This window comes from Hyla sarda, unplaced genomic scaffold (assembly GCF_029499605.1).
Source record: "Hyla sarda isolate aHylSar1 unplaced genomic scaffold, aHylSar1.hap1 scaffold_223, whole genome shotgun sequence".
In the NCBI taxonomy this organism is placed as follows: domain Eukaryota; kingdom Metazoa; phylum Chordata; class Amphibia; order Anura; family Hylidae; genus Hyla; species Hyla sarda.
Window position 1 is genome coordinate 153,828 of NW_026608906.1, and position 22,106 is coordinate 175,933.

Consider the following 22,106-nt stretch of genomic DNA (forward strand, 5'->3'; position numbering starts at 1 on the left):
AAACACACACACAAGCACACACCTACCTTTGTTGCCTGCAGATGCCTCCTTGGCTGTCCCCAAACGGTATCAAACCAACACCCACGGGAAGCTGTAAGCATAGAGGACATGCCTGCACCCCATTGGACTTACCTGTGTGGGTTAAATCCGGGTTATTTGACAACCTATGGCGGTGATGGTTCTGCTCAGGCAGAGCAGTGCTGATGCTCCTCATAAAGCTGTCGCTGCTGTGAAGGTTCTAGGTGACATCACAAATCCCTTTGGTTACATACACAACAAAGCTGGGTTGTTGTTGTTTACACTCTGCAAGGCCTGTGGAAGTGAGTGACATCATAGCACTGTAGTTCTGAGGGTTCAAGATGGATGCAACAATCTCCTGTTGCTTCTATGAAGGCCGTAATAGACGACATCACCAAACAGCTCCATAGTCACATACACAGCAAAGGAGAGATGTTGTTTACACCTAGTGATGTCAGTGGTATTGAGTGACATCACAGCACAGTGCTAAGGCTCCTGGGCCTGGACACAGCAGCGGCTGCAATATCTCAACGGAGAATACGTTTATATCTATGTGTGTGTGTGCGCATATATATATATATATATATATATATATATATATATATATATATATATTCTCCGCCGAAATCACTTTTAAACCCATTTCCACCTTTTTTTCCCTTCTCTTCCTCTTACTTTTTTTTCACGTTTTTTTACGTTTTTCTCCTTTTCGCCTCTTTTCTGGGCGTATTATTCTTCTTTTTCTTCTTTTTTTTCGTCTAATGCATACCCCATCAGTGCAGCAATGCTTATTCCTTATTCAATACCGCCAGCAGATGGAGACACTGGGGGATAATTTTCTAAGGATTTATACTGATTTTTCCTGTCTGAATTTGTCGCACAGAAAGTTGCAGCCAAATATGTGTGACATTTCTGCGACTTTAGCTTCTAGAGCATTTTTTACAACATTATACATAGGTGCTGAATACATAAAAAGCGACTGTTCAGCGACAGACAAGTCGCATCGGCTGAAAGTAGGCCAGAATGTCAGTCCATGTTGGAGCAGGTTTAGATACAGTCTAAAGCATAGATCTCAAAGTCTGTGCACAGAATTTAGCAAGGGCCTCGCACCTTCTGATGCATCAGGTAGGTGCACAATAGCATAGCCTAACCCTCTGTACTTTGGGTCTATATTGATGCGGGACATAGACAGCCAGCTGATGACCAATCCATTAGTGCAATGGATGGCTGGAAGCATTTGTCTTTGCCTTTGCAATACCACAGAAGCAATGCATGTCAATGTACAGCAATGGACACACCTGTGTGAACAGCCAGGAGACCCCCCCCCCCCATGTTATGTTACATAGTTACATAGTTAGTACGGTCGAAAAAAGACATATGTCCATCACGTTCAACCAGGGAATTAAGGGGTAGGGGTGTGGCGCGATATTGGGGAAGGGATGAGATTTTATATTTCTTCATAAGCATTAATCTTATTTTGTCAATTAGGAACATTCAGCACCCACCCGCTATCAAGGCAGCTGCCTATCATGTCATGCCCTACCTGCACAGGTGTGCTGGCTACTCAAATGATCCAATTAAGGAGGCCATTTAGTCAGCAGCAGCAGAAGTCCTGTGCCTGGACGCTCCAACAGGGCCAGACACAAGCAGAAGCAGCAGAAGCAGCAGCAGCAACCACCTTTTGTTTTTTGGCTGCAGCAGCAGCAAGGCCCACAGGGCTGGCTAGCTGGCTAGCCAGCAAGCAGGTAGCAATGAAAGTAGGAATCTTTCTTTTAACCCTGTAGGGGGTGGTGCACTGTACCCGAAGATACTGCCATATCGGGTCAATGCATAGGGCGACGGAAGCAAGCTTCGAAATCGGCCCCCGTTCTCAAAAATCCATTTAATATATGGTCCCCAGATAGGGGGACGTATCAGATATTAAACTGATAAGAACAGATACTACACTAGATCTTAGCCAAAAGGCCGAGAAGCGATAACCGTGAAAGGGGCGGGCCCAACAAGGTCCCATGGGCACTATCACTGCTTGCTGTCAGGGAGGCTGCCAGACAATTTTCCATGCACACTCTGGGCTGGGGGGCAGTCAACCACCAGTACACACAGCAGAACCTAAACCCATACCATTATTGCTAAGCAGCAAGACAGGGGCCCATTGCACTCCCACGGGGCCTTTTTAAATGCAATCCATAACCCGGATTTGCCAGGAACCCTTCTTACTCCTCCTACTTGCATGTGACACTGGGCTTAGGATCTGCATAGGAAACACACACACAAGCACACACCTACCTTTGTTGCCTGCAGATGCCTCCTTGGCTGTCCCCAAACGGTATCAAACCAACACCCACGGGAAGCTGTAAGCATAGAGGACATGCCTGCACCCCATTGGACTTACCTGTGTGGGTTAAATCCGGGTTATTTGACAACCTATGGCGGTGATGGTTCTGCTCAGGCAGAGCAGTGCTGATGCTCCTCATAAAGCTGTCGCTGCTGTGAAGGTTCTAGGTGACATCACAAATCCCTTTGGTTACATACACAACAAAGCTGGGTTGTTGTTGTTTACACTCTGCAAGGCCTGTGGAAGTGAGTGACATCATAGCACTGTAGTTCTGAGGGTTCAAGATGGATGCAACAATCTCCTGTTGCTTCTATGAAGGCCGTAATAGACGACATCACCAAACAGCTCCATAGTCACATACACAGCAAAGGAGAGATGTTGTTTACACCTAGTGATGTCAGTGGTATTGAGTGACATCACAGCACAGTGCTAAGGCTCCTGGGCCTGGACACAGCAGCGGCTGCAATATCTCAACGGAGAATACGTTTATATCTATGTGTGTGTGTGCGCATATATATATATATATATATATATATATATATATATATATATATATATTCTCCGCCGAAATCACTTTTAAACCCATTTCCACCTTTTTTTCCCTTCTCTTCCTCTTACTTTTTTTTCACGTTTTTTTACGTTTTTCTCCTTTTCGCCTCTTTTCTGGGCGTATTATTCTTCTTTTTCTTCTTTTTTTTCGTCTAATGCATACCCCATCAGTGCAGCAATGCTTATTCAATACCGCCAGCAGATGGAGACACTGGGGGATAATTTTCTAAGGATTTATACTGATTTTTCCTGTCTGAATTTGTCGCACAGAAAGTTGCAGGCCAAATATGTGTGACATTTCTGCGACTTTAGCTTCTAGAGCATTTTTACAACATTATACATAGGTGCTGAATACATAAAAAGCGACTGTTCAGCGACAGACAAGTCGCATCGGCTGAAAGTAGGCCAGAATGTCAGTCCATGTTGGAGCAGGTTTAGATACAGTCTAAAGCATAGATCTCAAAGTCTGTGCACAGAATTTAGCAAGGGCCTCGCACCTTCTGATGCATCAGGTAGGTGCACAATAGCATAGCCTAACCCTCTGTACTTTGGTCTATATTGATGCGGGACATAGACAGCCAGCTGATGACCAATCCATTAGTGCAATGGATGGCTGGAAGCATTTGTCTTTGCCTTTGCAATACCACAGAAGCAATGCATGGTCAATGTACAGCAATGACACACCTGTGTGAACAGCCAGGAGACCCCCCCCCCCCCCCCCCCATGTTATGTTACATAGTTACATAGTTAGTACGGTCGAAAAAAGACATATGTCCATCACGTTCAACCAGGGAATTAAGGGGTAGGGGTGTGGCGCGATATTGGGGAAGGGATGAGATTTTATATTTCTTCATAAGCATTAATCTTATTTTGTCAATTAGGAACATTCAGCACCCACCCGCTATCAAGGCAGCTGCCTATCATGTCATGCCCTACCTGCACAGGTGTGCTGGCTACTCAAATGATCCAATTAAGGAGGCCATTTAGTCAGCAGCAGCAGAAGTCCTGTGCCTGGACGCTCCAACAGGGGCCAGACACAAGCAGAAGCAGCAGAAGCAGCAGCAGCACCACCTTTTGTTTTTTGGCTGCAGCAGCAGCAAGGCCCACAGGGCTGGCTAGCTGGCTAGCCAGCAAGCAGGTAGCAATGAAAGTAGGAATCTTTCTTTTTAACCCTGTAAGGGGGTGGTGCACTGTACCCGAAGATACTGCCATATCGGGTCAATGCATAGGGCGACGGAAGCAAGCTTCGAAATCGGCCCCCGTTCTCAAAAATCCATTTAATATATGGTCCCCAGATAGGGGACGTATCAGATATTAAACTGATAAGAACAGATACTACACTTGATCTTAGCCAAAAGGCCGAGAAGCGATAACCGTGAAAGGGGCGGGCCCAACAAGGTCCCCTTCATGGGCACTATCACTGCTTGCTGTCAGGGAGGCTGCCAGACAATTTTCCATGCACACTCTGGGCTGGGGGGCAGTCAACCACCAGTACACACAGCAGAACCTAAACCCATACCATTATTGCTAAGCAGCAAGACAGGGGCCCATTGCACTCCCACGGGGCCTTTTTAAATGCAATCCATAACCCGGATTTGCCAGGAACCCTTCTTACTCCTCCTACTTGCATGTGACACTGGGCTTAGGATCTGCATAGGAAACACACACACAAGCACACACCTACCTTTGTTGCCTGCAGATGCCTCCTTGGCTGTCCCCAAACGGTATCAAACCAACACCCACGGGAAGCTGTAAGCATAGAGGACATGCCTGCACCCCATTGGACTTACCTGTGTGGGTTAAATCCGGGTTATTTGACAACCTATGGCGGTGATGGTTCTGCTCAGGCAGAGCAGTGCTGATGCTCCTCATAAAGCTGTCGCTGCTGTGAAGGTTCTAGGTGACATCACAAATCCCTTTGGTTACATACACAACAAAGCTGGGTTGTTGTTGTTTACACTCTGCAAGGCCTGTGGAAGTGAGTGACATCATAGCACTGTAGTTCTGAGGGTTCAAGATGGATGCAACAATCTCCTGTTGCTTCTATGAAGGCCGTAATAGACGACATCACCAAACAGCTCCATAGTCACATACACAGCAAAGGAGAGATGTTGTTTACACCTAGTGATGTCAGTGGTATTGAGTGACATCACAGCACAGTGCTAAGGCTCCTGGGCCTGGACACAGCAGCGGCTGCAATATCTCAACGGAGAATACGTTTATATCTATGTGTGTGTGTGCGCATATATATATATATATATATATATATATATATATATATATATATATATTTCTCCGCCGAAATCACTTTTAAACCCATTTCCACCTTTTTTTCCCTTCTCTTCCTCTTACTTTTTTTTCACGTTTTTTTACGTTTTTCTCCTTTTCGCCTCTTTTCTGGGCGTATTATTCTTCTTTTTCTTCTTTTTTTTCGTCTAATGCATACCCCATCAGTGCAGCAATGCTTATTCAATACCGCCAGCAGATGGAGACACTGGGGGATAATTTTCTAAGGATTTATACTGATTTTTCCTGTCTGAATTTGTCGCACAGAAAGTTGCAGGCCAAATATGTGTGACATTTCTGCGACTTTAGCTTCTAGAGCATTTTTACAACATTATACATAGGTGCTGAACATAGGTGCTGAATACATAAAAAGCGACTGTTCAGCGACAGACAAGTCGCATCGGCTGAAAGTAGGCCAGAATGTCAGTCCATGTTGGAGCAGGTTTAGATACAGTCTAAAGCATAGATCTCAAAGTCTGTGCACAGAATTTAGCAAGGGCCTCGCACCTTCTGATGCATCAGGTAGGTGCACAATAGCATAGCCTAACCCTCTGTACTTTGGTCTATATTGATGCGGGACATAGACAGCCAGCTGATGACCAATCCATTAGTGCAATGGATGGCTGGAAGCATTTGTCTTTGCCTTTGCAATACCACAGAAGCAATGCATGGTCAATGTACAGCAATGACACACCTGTGTGAACAGCCAGGAGACCCCCCCCCCCCCCCCCCCCATGTTATGTTACATAGTTACATAGTTAGTACGGTCGAAAAAAGACATATGTCCATCACGTTCAACCAGGGAATTAAGGGGTAGGGGTGTGGCGCGATATTGGGGAAGGGATGAGATTTTATATTTCTTCATAAGCATTAATCTTATTTTGTCAATTAGGAACATTCAGCACCCACCCGCTATCAAGGCAGCTGCCTATCATGTCATGCCCTACCTGCACAGGTGTGCTGGCTACTCAAATGATCCAATTAAGGAGGCCATTTAGTCAGCAGCAGCAGAAGTCCTGTGCCTGGACGCTCCAACAGGGGCCAGACACAAGCAGAAGCAGCAGAAGCAGCAGCAGCACCACCTTTTGTTTTTTGGCTGCAGCAGCAGCAAGGCCCACAGGGCTGGCTAGCTGGCTAGCCAGCAAGCAGGTAGCAATGAAAGTAGGAATCTTTCTTTTTAACCCTGTAAGGGGGTGGTGCACTGTACCCGAAGATACTGCCATATCGGGTCAATGCATAGGGCGACGGAAGCAAGCTTCGAAATCGGCCCCCGTTCTCAAAAATCCATTTAATATATGGTCCCCAGATAGGGGACGTATCAGATATTAAACTGATAAGAACAGATACTACACTTGATCTTAGCCAAAAGGCCGAGAAGCGATAACCGTGAAAGGGGCGGGCCCAACAAGGTCCCCTTCATGGGCACTATCACTGCTTGCTGTCAGGGAGGCTGCCAGACAATTTTCCATGCACACTCTGGGCTGGGGGGCAGTCAACCACCAGTACACACAGCAGAACCTAAACCCATACCATTATTGCTAAGCAGCAAGACAGGGGCCCATTGCACTCCCACGGGGCCTTTTTAAATGCAATCCATAACCCGGATTTGCCAGGAACCCTTCTTACTCCTCCTACTTGCATGTGACACTGGGCTTAGGATCTGCATAGGAAACACACACACAAGCACACACCTACCTTTGTTGCCTGCAGATGCCTCCTTGGCTGTCCCCAAACGGTATCAAACCAACACCCACGGGAAGCTGTAAGCATAGAGGACATGCCTGCACCCCATTGGACTTACCTGTGTGGGTTAAATCCGGGTTATTTGACAACCTATGGCGGTGATGGTTCTGCTCAGGCAGAGCAGTGCTGATGCTCCTCATAAAGCTGTCGCTGCTGTGAAGGTTCTAGGTGACATCACAAATCCCTTTGGTTACATACACAACAAAGCTGGGTTGTTGTTGTTTACACTCTGCAAGGCCTGTGGAAGTGAGTGACATCATAGCACTGTAGTTCTGAGGGTTCAAGATGGATGCAACAATCTCCTGTTGCTTCTATGAAGGCCGTAATAGACGACATCACCAAACAGCTCCATAGTCACATACACAGCAAAGGAGAGATGTTGTTTACACCTAGTGATGTCAGTGGTATTGAGTGACATCACAGCACAGTGCTAAGGCTCCTGGGCCTGGACACAGCAGCGGCTGCAATATCTCAACGGAGAATACGTTTATATCTATGTGTGTGTGTGCGCATATATATATATATATATATATATATATATATATATATATATATTTCTCCGCCGAAATCACTTTTAAACCCATTTCCACCTTTTTTTCCCTTCTCTTCCTCTTACTTTTTTTTCACGTTTTTTTACGTTTTTCTCCTTTTCGCCTCTTTTCTGGGCGTATTATTCTTCTTTTTCTTCTTTTTTTTCGTCTAATGCATACCCCATCAGTGCAGCAATGCTTATTCAATACCGCCAGCAGATGGAGACACTGGGGGATAATTTTCTAAGGATTTATACTGATTTTTCCTGTCTGAATTTGTCGCACAGAAAGTTGCAGGCCAAATATGTGTGACATTTCTGCGACTTTAGCTTCTAGAGCATTTTTACAACATTATACATAGGTGCTGAATACATAAAAAGCGACTGTTCAGCGACAGACAAGTCGCATCGGCTGAAAGTAGGCCAGAATGTCAGTCCATGTTGGAGCAGGTTTAGATACAGTCTAAAGCATAGATCTCAAAGTCTGTGCACAGAATTTAGCAAGGGCCTCGCACCTTCTGATGCATCAGGTAGGTGCACAATAGCATAGCCTAACCCTCTGTACTTTGGTCTATATTGATGCGGGACATAGACAGCCAGCTGATGACCAATCCATTAGTGCAATGGATGGCTGGAAGCATTTGTCTTTGCCTTTGCAATACCACAGAAGCAATGCATGGTCAATGTACAGCAATGACACACCTGTGTGAACAGCCAGGAGACCCCCCCCCCCCCCATGTTATGTTACATAGTTACATAGTTAGTACGGTCGAAAAAAGACATATGTCCATCACGTTCAACCAGGGAATTAAGGGGTAGGGGTGTGGCGCGATATTGGGGAAGGGATGAGATTTTATATTTCTTCACAAGCATTAATCTTATTTTGTCAATTAGGAACATTCAGCACCCACCCGCTATCAAGGCAGCTGCCTATCATGTCATGCCCTACCTGCACAGGTGTGCTGGCTACTCAAATGATCCAATTAAGGAGGCCATTTAGTCAGCAGCAGCAGAAGTCCTGTGCCTGGACGCTCCAACAGGGGCCAGACACAAGCAGAAGCAGCAGAAGCAGCAGCAGCACCACCTTTTGTTTTTTGGCTGCAGCAGCAGCAAGGCCCACAGGGCTGGCTAGCTGGCTAGCCAGCAAGCAGGTAGCAATGAAAGTAGGAATCTTTCTTTTTAACCCTGTAAGGGGGTGGTGCACTGTACCCGAAGATACTGCCATATCGGGTCAATGCATAGGGCGACGGAAGCAAGCTTCGAAATCGGCCCCCGTTCTCAAAAATCCATTTAATATATGGTCCCCAGATAGGGGACGTATCAGATATTAAACTGATAAGAACAGATACTACACTTGATCTTAGCCAAAAGGCCGAGAAGCGATAACCGTGAAAGGGGCGGGCCCAACAAGGTCCCCTTCATGGGCACTATCACTGCTTGCTGTCAGGGAGGCTGCCAGACAATTTTCCATGCACACTCTGGGCTGGGGGGCAGTCAACCACCAGTACACACAGCAGAACCTAAACCCATACCATTATTGCTAAGCAGCAAGACAGGGGCCCATTGCACTCCCACGGGGCCTTTTTAAATGCAATCCATAACCCGGATTTGCCAGGAACCCTTCTTACTCCTCCTACTTGCATGTGACACTGGGCTTAGGATCTGCATAGGAAACACACACACAAGCACACACCCAAGCACACACCTACCTTTGTTGCCTGCAGATGCCTCCTTGGCTGTCCCCAAACGGTATCAAACCAACACCCACGGGAAGCTGTAAGCATAGAGGACATGCCTGCACCCCATTGGACTTACCTGTGTGGGTTAAATCCGGGTTATTTGACAACCTATGGCGGTGATGGTTCTGCTCAGGCAGAGCAGTGCTGATGCTCCTCATAAAGCTGTCGCTGCTGTGAAGGTTCTAGGTGACATCACAAATCCCTTGGTTACATACACAACAAAGCTGGGTTGTTGTTGTTTACACTCTGCAAGGCCTGTGGAAGTGAGTGACATCATAGCACTGTAGTTCTGAGGGTTCAAGATGGATGCAACAATCTCCTGTTGCTTCTATGAAGGCCGTAATAGACGACATCACCAAACAGCTCCATAGTCACATACACAGCAAAGGAGAGATGTTGTTTACAACCTAGTGATGTCAGTGGTATTGAGTGACATCACAGCACAGTGCTAAGGCTCCTGGGCCTGGACACAGCAGCGGCTGCAATATCTCAACGGAGAATACGTTTATATCTATGTGTGTGTGTGCGCATATATATATATTATATATATATATATTATATATATATATATATATTTTCTCCGCCGAAATCACTTTTAAACCCATTTCCACCTTTTTTTCCCTTCTCTTCCTCTTACTTTTTTTTCACGTTTTTTTACGTTTTTCTCCTTTTCGCCTCTTTTCTGGGCGTATTATTCTTCTTTTTCTTCTTTTTTTTTCGTCTAATGCATACCCCATCAGTGCAGCAATGCTTATTCAATACCGCCAGCAGATGGAGACACTGGGGGATAATTTTCTAAGGATTTATACTGATTTTTCCTGTCTGAATTTGTCGCACAGAAAGTTGCAGGCCAATATGTGTGACATTTCTGCGACTTTAGCTTCTAGAGCATTTTTACAACATTATACATAGGTGCTGAATACATAAAAAGCGACTGTTCAGCGACAGACAAGTCGCATCGGCTGAAAGTAGGCCAGAATGTCAGTCCATGTTGGAGCAGGTTTAGATACAGTCTAAAGCATAGATCTCAAAGTCTGTGCACAGAATTTAGCAAGGGCCTCGCACCTTCTGATGCATCAGGTAGGTGCACAATAGCATAGCCTAACCCTCTGTACTTTGGTCTATATTGATGCGGGACATAGACAGCCAGCTGATGACCAATCCATTAGTGCAATGGATGGCTGGAAGCATTTGTCTTTGCCTTTGCAATACCACAGAAGCAATGCATGGTCAATGTACAGCAATGACACACCTGTGTGAACAGCCAGGAGACCCCCCCCCCCCCCCCCCCATGTTATGTTACATAGTTACATAGTTAGTACGGTCGAAAAAAGACATATGTCCATCACGTTCAACCAGGGAATTAAGGGGTAGGGGTGTGGCGCGATATTGGGGGAAGGGATGAGATTTTATATTTCTTCATAAGCATTAATCTTATTTTGTCAATTAGGAACATTCAGCACCCACCCGCTATCAAGGCAGCTGCCTATCATGTCATGCCCTACCTGCACAGGTGTGCTGGCTACTCAAATGATCCAATTAAGGAGGCCATTTAGTCAGCAGCAGCAGAAGTCCTGTGGCCTGGACGCTCCAACAGGGGCCAGACACAAGCAGAAGCAGCAGAAGCAGCAGCAGCACCACCTTTTGTTTTTTGGCTGCAGCAGCAGCAAGGCCCACAGGGCTGGCTAGCTGGCTAGCCAGCAAGCAGGTAGCAATGAAAGTAGGAATCTTTCTTTTTAACCCTGTAAGGGGGGTGGTGCACTGTACCCGAAGATACTGCCATATCGGGTCAATGCATAGGGCGACGGAAGCAAGCTTCGAAATCGGCCCCCGTTCTCAAAAATCCATTTAATATATGGTCCCCAGATAGGGGACGTATCAGATATTAAACTGATAAGAACAGATACTACACTTGATCTTAGCCAAAAAGGCCGAGAAGCGATAACCGTGAAAGGGGCGGGCCCAACAAGGTCCCCCTTCATGGGCACTATCACTGCTTGCTGTCAGGGAGGCTGCCAGACAATTTTCCATGCACACTCTGGGCTGGGGGGCAGTCAACCACCAGTACACACAGCAGAACCTAAACCCATACCATTATTGCTAAGCAGCAAGACAGGGGCCCATTGCACTCCCACGGGGCCTTTTTAAATGCAATCCATAACCCAGATTTGCCAGGAACCCTTCTTACTCCTCCTACTTGCATGTGACACTGGGCTTAGGATCTGCATAGGAAACACACACACAAGCACACACCTACCTTTGTTGCCTGCAGATGCCTCCTTGGCTGTCCCCAAAACGGTATCAAACCAACACCCACGGAAGCTGTAAGCATAGAGGACATGCCTGCACCCCATTGGACTTACCTGTGTGGGTTAAATCCGGGTTATTTGACAACCTATGGCGGTGATGGTTCTGCTCAGGCAGAGCAGTGCTGATGCTCCTCATAAAGCTGTCGCTGCTGTGAAGGTTCTAGGTGACATCACAAATCCCTTTGGTTACATACACAACAAAGCTGGGTTGTTGTTGTTTACACTCTGCAAGCCTGTGGAAGTGAGTGACATCATAGCACTGTAGTTCTGAGGGTTCAAGATGGATGCAACAATCTCCTGTTGCTTCTATGAAGGCCGTAATAGACGACATCACCAAACAGCTCCATAGTCACATACACAGCAAAGGAGAGATGTTGTTTACACCTAGTGATGTCAGTGGTATTGAGTGACATCACAGCACAGTGCTAAGGGCTCCCTGGGCCTGACACAGCAGCGGCTGCAATATCTCAACGGAGAATTACGTTTATATCTATGTGTGTGTGTGCGCATATATATATTATATTATATATATATATATATATATATATATATATTTATTTCTCCGCCGAAATCACTTTTAAACCCATTTCCACCTTTTTTTCCCTTCTCTTCCTCTTACTTTTTTTTCACGTTTTTTTTACGTTTTTCTCCTTTTCGCCTCTTTTCTGGGCGTATTATTCTTCTTTTTTCTTCTTTTTTTTCGTCTAATGCATACCCCATCAGTGCAGCAATGCTTATTCAATACCGCCAGCAGATGGAGACACTGGGGGATAATTTTCTAAGGATTTATACTGATTTTTCCTGTCTGAATTTGTCGCACAGAAAGTTGCAGGCCAAATATGTGTGACATTTCTGCGACTTTAGCTTCTAGAGCATTTTTACAACATTATACATAGGTGCTGAATACATAAAAAGCGACTGTTCAGCGACAGACAAGTCGCATCGGCTGAAAGTAGGCCAGAATGTCAGTCCATGTTGGAGCAGGTTTTAGATACAGTCTAAAGCATAGATCTCAAAGTCTGTGCACAGAATTTAGCAAGGGCCTCGCACCTTCTGATGCATCAGGTAGGTGCACAATAGCATAGCCTAACCCTCTGTACTTTGGTCTATATTGATGCGGGACATAGGACAGCCAGCTGATGACCAATCCATTAGTGCAATGGATGGCTGGAAGCATTTGTCTTTGCCTTTGCAATACCACAGAAGCAATGCATGGTCAATGTACAGCAATGACACACCTGTGTGAACAGCCAGGAGACCCCCCCCCCCCCCCCACCATGTTATGTTACATAGTTACATAGTTAGTTACGGTCGAAAAAAGACATATGTCCATCACGTTCAACCAGGGAATTAAGGGGTTAGGGGTGTGGCGCGATATTGGGGAAGGGATGAGATTTTATATTTCTTCATAAGCATTAATCTTATTTTGTCAATTAGGAACATTCAGCACCCACACCGCTATCAAGGCAGCTGCCTATCATGTCATGCCCTACCTGCAACAGGTGTGCTGGCTACTCAAATGATCCAATTAAGGAGGCCATTTAGTCAGCAGCAGCAGAAGTCCTGTGCCTGGACGCTCCAACAGGGGCCAGACACAAGCAGAAGCAGCAGAAGGCAGCAGCAGCCACCACCTTTTGTTTTTTGGCTGCAGCAGCAGCAAGGCCCACAGTGCTGGCTAGCTGGCTAGCCAGCAAGCAGGAGGTAGCAATGAAAGTAGGAATCTTTCTTTTTAACCCTGTAAGGGGGTGGTGCACTGTACCCGAAGATACTGCCATATCGGGTCAATGCATAGGGCGACGGAAGCAAGCTTCGAAATCGGCCCCCGTTCTCAAAAATCCATTTAAGTATATGGTCCCCAGATAGGGGACGTATCAGATATTAAACTGATAAGAACAGATACTACACTTGATCTTAGCCAAAAGGCCGAGAAGCGATAACCGTGAAAGGGGCGGGCCCAACAAGGTCCCCTTCATGGGCACTATCACTGCTTGCTGTCAGGGAGGCTGCCCAGACAATTTTCCATGCACACTCTGGGCTGGGGGGCAGTCAACCACCAGTACACACAGCAGAACCTAAACCCATACATTATTGCTAAGCAGCAAGACAGGGGCCCATTGCACTCCCACGGGGCCTTTTTAAATGCAATCCATAACCCGGATTTGCCAGGAACCCTTCTTACTCCTCCTACTTGCATGTGACACTGGGCTTAGGATCTGCATAGGAAACACACACACAAGCACACACCCTACCTTTGTTGCCTGCAGATGCCTCCTTGGCTGTCCCCAAACGGTATCAAACCAACACACACGGGAAGCTGTAAGCATAGAGGACATGCCTGCACCCCATTGGACCTTACCTGTGTGGGTTAAATCCGGGTTATTTGACAACCTATGGCGGTGATGGTTCTGCTCAGGCAGAGCAGTGCTGATGCTCCCTCATAAAGCTGTCACTGCTGTGAAGGTTCTAGTGTGACATCACAAATCCCTTTGGTTACATACACAACAAAGCTGGGTTTGTTGTTGTTTACACTCTGCAAGGGCCCTGTGGAAGTGAGTGACATCATAGCACTGTAGTTCTGAGGGTTCAAGATGGATGCAACAATCTCCTGTTGCTTCTATGAAGGCCGTAATAGGACGACATCACCAAACAGCTCCATAGTCACAAATTGAGTGACATCACAGCACAGTGCTAAGGCTCCTGGGCCTGGACACAGCAGCGGCTGCAATATCTCAACGGAGAATACGTTTATATCTATGTGTGTGTGTGCGCATATATATATATATATATATATATATATATATATATATATTCTCCGCCGAAATCACTTTTAAACCCATTTCCACCTTTTTTTCCCTTCTCTTCCTCTTACTTTTTTTTCACGTTTTTTTACGTTTTTCTCCTTTTCGCCTCTTTTCTGGGCGTATTATTCTTCTTTTTCTTCTTTTTTTTCGTCTAATGCATACCCCATCAGTGCAGCAATGCTTATTCAATACCGCCAGCAGATGGAGACACTGGGGGATAATTTTCTAAGGATTTATACTGATTTTTCCTGTCTGAATTTGTCGCACAGAAAGTTGCAGGCCAAATATGTGTGACATTTCTGCGACTTTAGCTTCTAGAGCATTTTTACAACATTATACATAGGTGCTGAATACATAAAAAGCGACTGTTCAGCGACAGACAAGTCGCATTGGCTGAAAGTAGGCCAGAATGTCAGTCCATGTTGGAGCAGGTTTAGATACAGTCTAAAGCATAGATCTCAAAGTCTGTGCACAGAATTTAGCAAGGGCCTCGCACCTTCTGATGCATCAGGTAGGTGCACAATAGCATAGCCTAACCCTCTGTACTTTGGTCTATATTGATGCGGGACATAGACAGCCAGCTGATGACCAATCCATTAGTGCAATGGATGGCTGGAAGCATTTGTCTTTGCCTTTGCAATACCACAGAAGCAATGCATGGTCAATGTACAGCAATGACACACCTGTGTGAACAGCCAGGAGACCCCCCCCCCCCCCCCCCATGTTATGTTACATAGTTACATAGTTAGTACGGTCGAAAAAAGACATATGTCCATCACGTTCAACCAGGGAATTAAGGGGTAGGGGTGTGGCGCGATATTGGGGAAGGGATGAGATTTTATATTTCTTCATAAGCATTAATCTTATTTTGTCAATTAGGAACATTCAGCACCCACCCGCTATCAAGGCAGCTGCCTATCATGTCATGCCCTACCTGCACAGGTGTGCTGGCTACTCAAATGATCCAATTAAGGAGGCCATTTAGTCAGCAGCAGCAGAAGTCCTGTGCCTGGACGCTCCAACAGGGGCCAGACACAAGCAGAAGCAGCAGAAGCAGCAGCAGCACCACCTTTTGTTTTTTGGCTGCAGCAGCAGCAAGGCCCACAGGGCTGGCTAGCTGGCTAGCCAGCAAGCAGGTAGCAATGAAAGTAGGAATCTTTCTTTTTAACCCTGTAAGGGGGTGGTGCACTGTACCCGAAGATACTGCCATATCGGGTCAATGCATAGGGCGACGGAAGCAAGCTTCGAAATCGGCCCCCGTTCTCAAAAATCCATTTAATATATGGTCCCCAGATAGGGGACGTATCAGATATTAAACTGATAAGAACAGATACTACACTTGATCTTAGCCAAAAGGCCGAGAAGCGATAACCGTGAAAGGGGCGGGCCCAACAAGGTCCCCTTCATGGGCACTATCACTGCTTGCTGTCAGGGAGGCTGCCAGACAATTTTCCATGCACACTCTGGGCTGGGGGGCAGTCAACCACCAGTACACACAGCAGAACCTAAACCCATACCATTATTGCTAAGCAGCAAGACAGGGGCCCATTGCACTCCCACGGGGCCTTTTTAAATGCAATCCATAACCCGGATTTGCCAGGAACCCTTCTTACTCCTCCTACTTGCATGTGACACTGGGCTTAGGATCTGCATAGGAAACACACACACAAGCACACACCTACCTTTGTTGCCTGCAGATGCCTCCTTGGCTGTCCCCAAACGGTATCAAACCAACACCCACGGGAAGCTGTAAGCATAGAGGACATGCCTGCACCCCATTGGACTTACCTGTGTGGGTTAAATCCGGGTTATTTGACAACCTATGGCGGTGATGGTTCTGCTCAGGCAGAGCAGTGCTGATGCTCCTCATAAAGCTGTCGCTGCTGTGAAGGTTCTAGGTGACATCACAAATCCCTTTGGTTACATACACAACAAAGCTGGGTTGTTGTTGTTTACACTCTGCAAGGCCTGTGGAAGTGAGTGACATCATAGCACTGTAGTTCTGAGGGTTCAAGATGGATGCAACAATCTCCTGTTGCTTCTATGAAGGCCGTAATAGACGACATCACCAAACAGCTCCATAGTCACATACACAGCAAAGGAGAGATGTTGTTTACACCTAGTGATGTCAGTGGTATTGAGTGACATCACAGCACAGTGCTAAGGCTCCTGGGCCTGGACACAGCAGCGGCTGCAATATCTCAACGGAGAATACGTTTATATCTATGTGTGTGTGTGCGCATATATATATATATATATATATATATATATATATATATATATATATTTCTCCGCCGAAATCACTTTTAAACCCATTTCCACCTTTTTTTCCCTTCTCTTCCTCTTACTTTTTTTTCACGTTTTTTTACGTTTTTCTCCTTTTCGCCTCTTTTCTGGGCGTATTATTCTTCTTTTTCTTCTTTTTTTTCGTCTAATGCATACCCCATCAGTGCAGCAATGCTTATTCAATACCGCCAGCAGATGGAGACACTGGGGGATAATTTTCTAAGGATTTATACTGATTTTTCCTGTCTGAATTTGTCGCACAGAAAGTTGCAGGCCAAATATGTGTGACATTTCTGCGACTTTAGCTTCTAGAGCATTTTTACAACATTATACATAGGTGCTGAATACATAAAAAGCGACTGTTCAGCGACAGACAAGTCGCATCGGCTGAAAGTAGGCCAGAATGTCAGTCCATGTTGGAGCAGGTTTAGATACAGTCTAAAGCATAGATCTCAAAGTCTGTGCACAGAATTTAGCAAGGGCCTCGCACCTTCTGATGCATCAGGTAGGTGCACAATAGCATAGCCTAACCCTCTGTACTTTGGTCTATATTGATGCGGGACATAGACAGCCAGCTGATGACCAATCCATTAGTGCAATGGATGGCTGGAAGCATTTGTCTTTGCCTTTGCAATACCACAGAAGCAATGCATGGTCAATGTACAGCAATGACACACCTGTGTGAACAGCCAGGAGACCCCCCCCCCCCCCCCCCATGTTATGTTACATAGTTACATAGTTAGTACGGTCGAAAAAAGACATATGTCCATCACGTTCAACCAGGGAATTAAGGGGTAGGGGTGTGGCGCGATATTGGGGAAGGGATGAGATTTTATATTTCTTCATAAGCATTAATCTTATTTTGTCAATTAGGAACATTCAGCACCCACCCGCTATCAAGGCAGCTGCCTATCATGTCATGCCCTACCTGCACAGGTGTGCTGGCTACTCAAATGATCCAATTAAGGAGGCCATTTAGTCAGCAGCAGCAGAAGTCCTGTGCCTGGACGCTCCAACAGGGGCCAGACACAAGCAGAAGCAGCAGAAGCAGCAGCAGCACCACCTTTTGTTTTTTGGCTGCAGCAGCAGCAGCAAGGCCCACAGGGCTGGCTAGCTGGCTAGCCAGCAAGCAGGTAGCAATGAAAGTAGGAATCTTTCTTTTTAACCCTGTAAGGGGGTGGTGCACTGTACCCGAAGATACTGCCATATCGGGTCAATGCATAGGGCGACGGAAGCAAGCTTCGAAATCGGCCCCCGTTCTCAAAAATCCATTTAATATATGGTCCCCAGATAGGGGACGTATCAGATATTAAACTGATAAGAACAGATACTACACTTGATCTTAGCCAAAAGGCCGAGAAGCGATAACCGTGAAAGGGGCGGGCCCAACAAGGTCCCCTTCATGGGCACTATCACTGCTTGCTGTCAGGGAGGCTGCCAGACAATTTTCCATGCACACTCTGGGCTGGGGGGCAGTCAACCACCAGTACACACAGCAGAACCTAAACCCATACCATTATTGCTAAGCAGCAAGACAGGGGCCCATTGCACTCCCACGGGGCCTTTTTAAATGCAATCCATAACCCGGATTTGCCAGGAACCCTTCTTACTCCTCCTACTTGCATGTGACACTGGGCTTAGGATCTGCATAGGAAACACACACACAAGCACACACCTACCTTTGTTGCCTGCAGATGCCTCCTTGGCTGTCCCCAAACGGTATCAAACCAACACCCACGGGAAGCTGTAAGCATAGAGGACATGCCTGCACCCCATTGGACTTACCTGTGTGGGTTAAATCCGGGTTATTTGACAACCTATGGCGGTGATGGTTCTGCTCAGGCAGAGCAGTGCTGATGCTCCTCATAAAGCTGTCGCTGCTGTGAAGGTTCTAGGTGACATCACAAATCCCTTTGGTTACATACACAACAAAGCTGGGTTGTTGTTGTTTACACTCTGCAAGGCCTGTGGAAGTGAGTGACATCATAGCACTGTAGTTCTGAGGGTTCAAGATGGATGCAACAATCTCCTGTTGCTTCTATGAAGGCCGTAATAGACGACATCACCAAACAGCTCCATAGTCACATACACAGCAAAGGAGAGATGTTGTTTACACCTAGTGATGTCAGTGGTATTGAGTGACATCACAGCACAGTGCTAAGGCTCCTGGGCCTGGACACAGCAGCGGCTGCAATATCTCAACGGAGAATACGTTTATATCTATGTGTGTGTGTGCGCATATATATATATATATATATATATATATATATATATATATATATATTTCTCCGCCGAAATCACTTTTAAACCCATTTCCACCTTTTTTTCCCTTCTCTTCCTCTTACTTTTTTTTCACGTTTTTTTACGTTTTTCTCCTTTTCGCCTCTTTTCTGGGCGTATTATTCTTCTTTTTCTTCTTTTTTTTCGTCTAATGCATACCCCATCAGTGCAGCAATGCTTATTCAATACCGCCAGCAGATGGAGACACTGGGGGATAATTTTCTAAGGATTTATACTGATTTTTCCTGTCTGAATTTGTCGCACAGAAAGTTGCAGGCCAAATATGTGTGACATTTCTGCGACTTTAGCTTCTAGAGCATTTTTACAACATTATACATAGGTGCTGAATACATAAAAAGCGACTGTTCAGCGACAGACAAGTCGCATCGGCTGAAAGTAGGCCAGAATGTCAGTCCATGTTGGAGCAGGTTTAGATACAGTCTAAAGCATAGATCTCAAAGTCTGTGCACAGAATTTAGCAAGGGCCTCGCACCTTCTGATGCATCAGGTAGGTGCACAATAGCATAGCCTAACCCTCTGTACTTTGGTCTATATTGATGCGGGACATAGACAGCCAGCTGATGACCAATCCATTAGTGCAATGGATGGCTGGAAGCATTTGTCTTTGCCTTTGCAATACCACAGAAGCAATGCATGGTCAATGTACAGCAATGACACACCTGTGTGAACAGCCAGGAGACCCCCCCCCCCCCCCCATGTTATGTTACATAGTTACATAGTTAGTACGGTCGAAAAAAGACATATGTCCATCACGTTCAACCAGGGAATTAAGGGGTAGGGGTGTGGCGCGATATTGGGGAAGGGATGAGATTTTATATTTCTTCATAAGCATTAATCTTATTTTGTCAATTAGGAACATTCAGCACCCACCCGCTATCAAGGCAGCTGCCTATCATGTCATGCCCTACCTGCACAGGTGTGCTGGCTACTCAAATGATCCAATTAAGGAGGCCATTTAGTCAGCAGCAGCAGAAGTCCTGTGCCTGGACGCTCCAACAGGGGCCAGACACAAGCAGAAGCAGCAGAAGCAGCAGCAGCACCACCTTTTGTTTTTTGGCGCAGCAGCAGCAAGGCCCACAGGGCTGGCTAGCTGGCTAGCCAGCAAGCAGGTAGCAATGAAAGTAGGAATCTTTCTTTTTAACCCTGTAAGGGGGTGGTGCACTGTACCCGAAGATACTGCCATATCGGGTCAATGCATAGGGCGACGGAAGCAAGCTTCGAAATCGGCCCCCGTTCTCAAAAATCCATTTAATATATGGTCCCCAGATAGGGGACGTATCAGATATTAAACTGATAAGAACAGATACTACACTTGATCTTAGCCAAAAGGCCGAGAAGCGATAACCGTGAAAGGGGCGGGCCCAACAAGGTCCCCTTCATGGGCACTATCACTGCTTGCTGTCAGGGAGGCTGCCAGACAATTTTCCATGCACACTCTGGGCTGGGGGGCAGTCAACCACCAGTACACACAGCAGAACCTAAACCCATACCATTATTGCTAAGCAGCAAGACAGGGGCCCATTGCACTCCCACGGGGCCTTTTTAAATGCAATCCATAACCCGGATTTGCCAGGAACCCTTCTTACTCCTCCTATTGCATGTGACACTGGGCTTAGGATCTGCATAGGAAACACACACACAAGCACACACCTACCTTTGTTGCCTGCAGATGCCTCCTTGGCTGTCCCCAAACGGTATCAAACCAACACCCACGGGAAGCTGTAAGCATAGAGGACATGCCTGCACCCCATTGGACTTACCTGTGTGGGTTAAATCCGGGTTATTTGACAACCTATGGCGGTGATGGTTCTGCTCAGGCAGAGCAGTGCTGATGCTCCTCATAAAGCTGTCGCTGCTGTGAAGGTTCTAGGTGACATCACAAATCCCTTTGGTTACATACACAACAAAGCTGGGTTGTTGTTGTTTACACTCTGCAAGGCCTGTGGAAGTGAGTGACATCATAGCACTGTAGTTCTGAGGGTTCAAGATGGATGCAACAATCTCCTGTTGCTTTTGCTTCTATGAAGGCCGTAATAGACGACATCACCAAACAGCTCCATAGTCACATACACAGCAAAGGAGAGATGTTGTTTACACCTAGTGATGTCAGTGGTATTGAGTGACATCACAGCACAGTGCTAAGGCTCCTGGGCCTGGACACAGCAGCGGCTGCAATATCTCAACGGAGAATACGTTTATATCTATGTGTGTGTGTGCGCATATATATATATATATATATATATATATATATTTCTCCGCCGAAATCACTTTTAAACCCATTTCCACCTTTTTTTCCCTTCTCTTCCTCTTACTTTTTTTTCACGTTTTTTTACGTTTTTCTCCTTTTCGCCTCTTTTCTGGGCGTATTATTCTTCTTTTTCTTCTTTTTTTTCGTCTAATGCATACCCCATCAGTGCAGCAATGCTTATTCAATACCGCCAGCAGATGGAGACACTGGGGGATAATTTTCTAAGGATTTATACTGATTTTTCCTGTCTGAATTTGTCGCACAGAAAGTTGCAGGCCAAATATGTGTGACATTTCTGCGACTTTAGCTTCTAGAGCATTTTTACAACATTATACATAGGTGCTGAATACATAAAAAGCGACTGTTCAGCGACAGACAAGTCGCATCGGCTGAAAGTAGGCCAGAATGTCAGTCCATGTTGGAGCAGGTTTAGATACAGTCTAAAGCATAGATCTCAAAGTCTGTGCACAGAATTTAGCAAGGGCCTCGCACCTTCTGATGCATCAGGTAGGTGCACAATAGCATAGCCTAACCCTCTGTACTTTGGTCTATATTGATGCGGGACATAGACAGCCAGCTGATGACCAATCCATTAGTGCAATGGATGGCTGGAAGCATTTGTCTTTGCCTTTGCAATACCACAGAAGCAATGCATGGTCAATGTACAGCAATGACACACCTGTGTGAACAGCCAGGAGACCCCCCCCCCCCCCCCCATGTTATGTTACATAGTTACATAGTTAGTACGGTCGAAAAAAGACATATGTCCATCACGTTCAACCAGGGAATTAAGGGGTAGGGGTGTGGCGCGATATTGGGGAAGGGATGAGATTTTATATTTCTTCATAAGCATTAATCTTATTTTGTCAATTAGGAACATTCAGCACCCACCCGCTATCAAGGCAGCTGCCTATCATGTCATGCCCTACCTGCACAGGTGTGCTGGCTACTCAAATGATCCA

At 46.1% G+C, this 22,106-nt stretch overlaps 9 non-coding genes across 9 annotated transcripts; all 9 read right to left on the reverse strand.

Annotated features, from left to right (window-relative positions):
• Window positions 1-1,803: 1,803 nt before the first annotated feature.
• LOC130321034 (U2 spliceosomal RNA) lies at window positions 1,804-1,995 on the reverse strand. The gene has a single exon (XR_008866837.1). It is a non-coding gene; the product is annotated as a U2 spliceosomal RNA (small nuclear RNA).
• A 2,087-nt stretch (window positions 1,996-4,082) lies between these two features.
• On the reverse strand, window positions 4,083-4,273 carry LOC130321106 (U2 spliceosomal RNA). The gene has a single exon (XR_008866885.1). It is a non-coding gene; the product is annotated as a U2 spliceosomal RNA (small nuclear RNA).
• A 2,106-nt stretch (window positions 4,274-6,379) lies between these two features.
• Window positions 6,380-6,570, reverse strand: LOC130321107 (U2 spliceosomal RNA). The gene has a single exon (XR_008866886.1). It is a non-coding gene; the product is annotated as a U2 spliceosomal RNA (small nuclear RNA).
• A 2,083-nt stretch (window positions 6,571-8,653) lies between these two features.
• On the reverse strand, window positions 8,654-8,844 carry LOC130321108 (U2 spliceosomal RNA). Its single transcript, XR_008866887.1, has one exon. It is a non-coding gene; the product is annotated as a U2 spliceosomal RNA (small nuclear RNA).
• Window positions 8,845-10,950: 2,106 nt separating this feature from the next.
• LOC130321026 (U2 spliceosomal RNA) lies at window positions 10,951-11,142 on the reverse strand. Its single transcript, XR_008866830.1, has one exon. It is a non-coding gene; the product is annotated as a U2 spliceosomal RNA (small nuclear RNA).
• Window positions 11,143-13,251: 2,109 nt separating this feature from the next.
• On the reverse strand, window positions 13,252-13,443 carry LOC130321020 (U2 spliceosomal RNA). The gene has a single exon (XR_008866825.1). It is a non-coding gene; the product is annotated as a U2 spliceosomal RNA (small nuclear RNA).
• Window positions 13,444-15,487: 2,044 nt separating this feature from the next.
• LOC130321109 (U2 spliceosomal RNA) lies at window positions 15,488-15,678 on the reverse strand. Its single transcript, XR_008866888.1, has one exon. It is a non-coding gene; the product is annotated as a U2 spliceosomal RNA (small nuclear RNA).
• Window positions 15,679-17,770: 2,092 nt separating this feature from the next.
• Window positions 17,771-17,961, reverse strand: LOC130321110 (U2 spliceosomal RNA). The gene has a single exon (XR_008866889.1). It is a non-coding gene; the product is annotated as a U2 spliceosomal RNA (small nuclear RNA).
• A 2,086-nt stretch (window positions 17,962-20,047) lies between these two features.
• LOC130321112 (U2 spliceosomal RNA) lies at window positions 20,048-20,238 on the reverse strand. The gene has a single exon (XR_008866890.1). It is a non-coding gene; the product is annotated as a U2 spliceosomal RNA (small nuclear RNA).
• Between the last annotated feature and the right edge of the window lie 1,868 nt (window positions 20,239-22,106).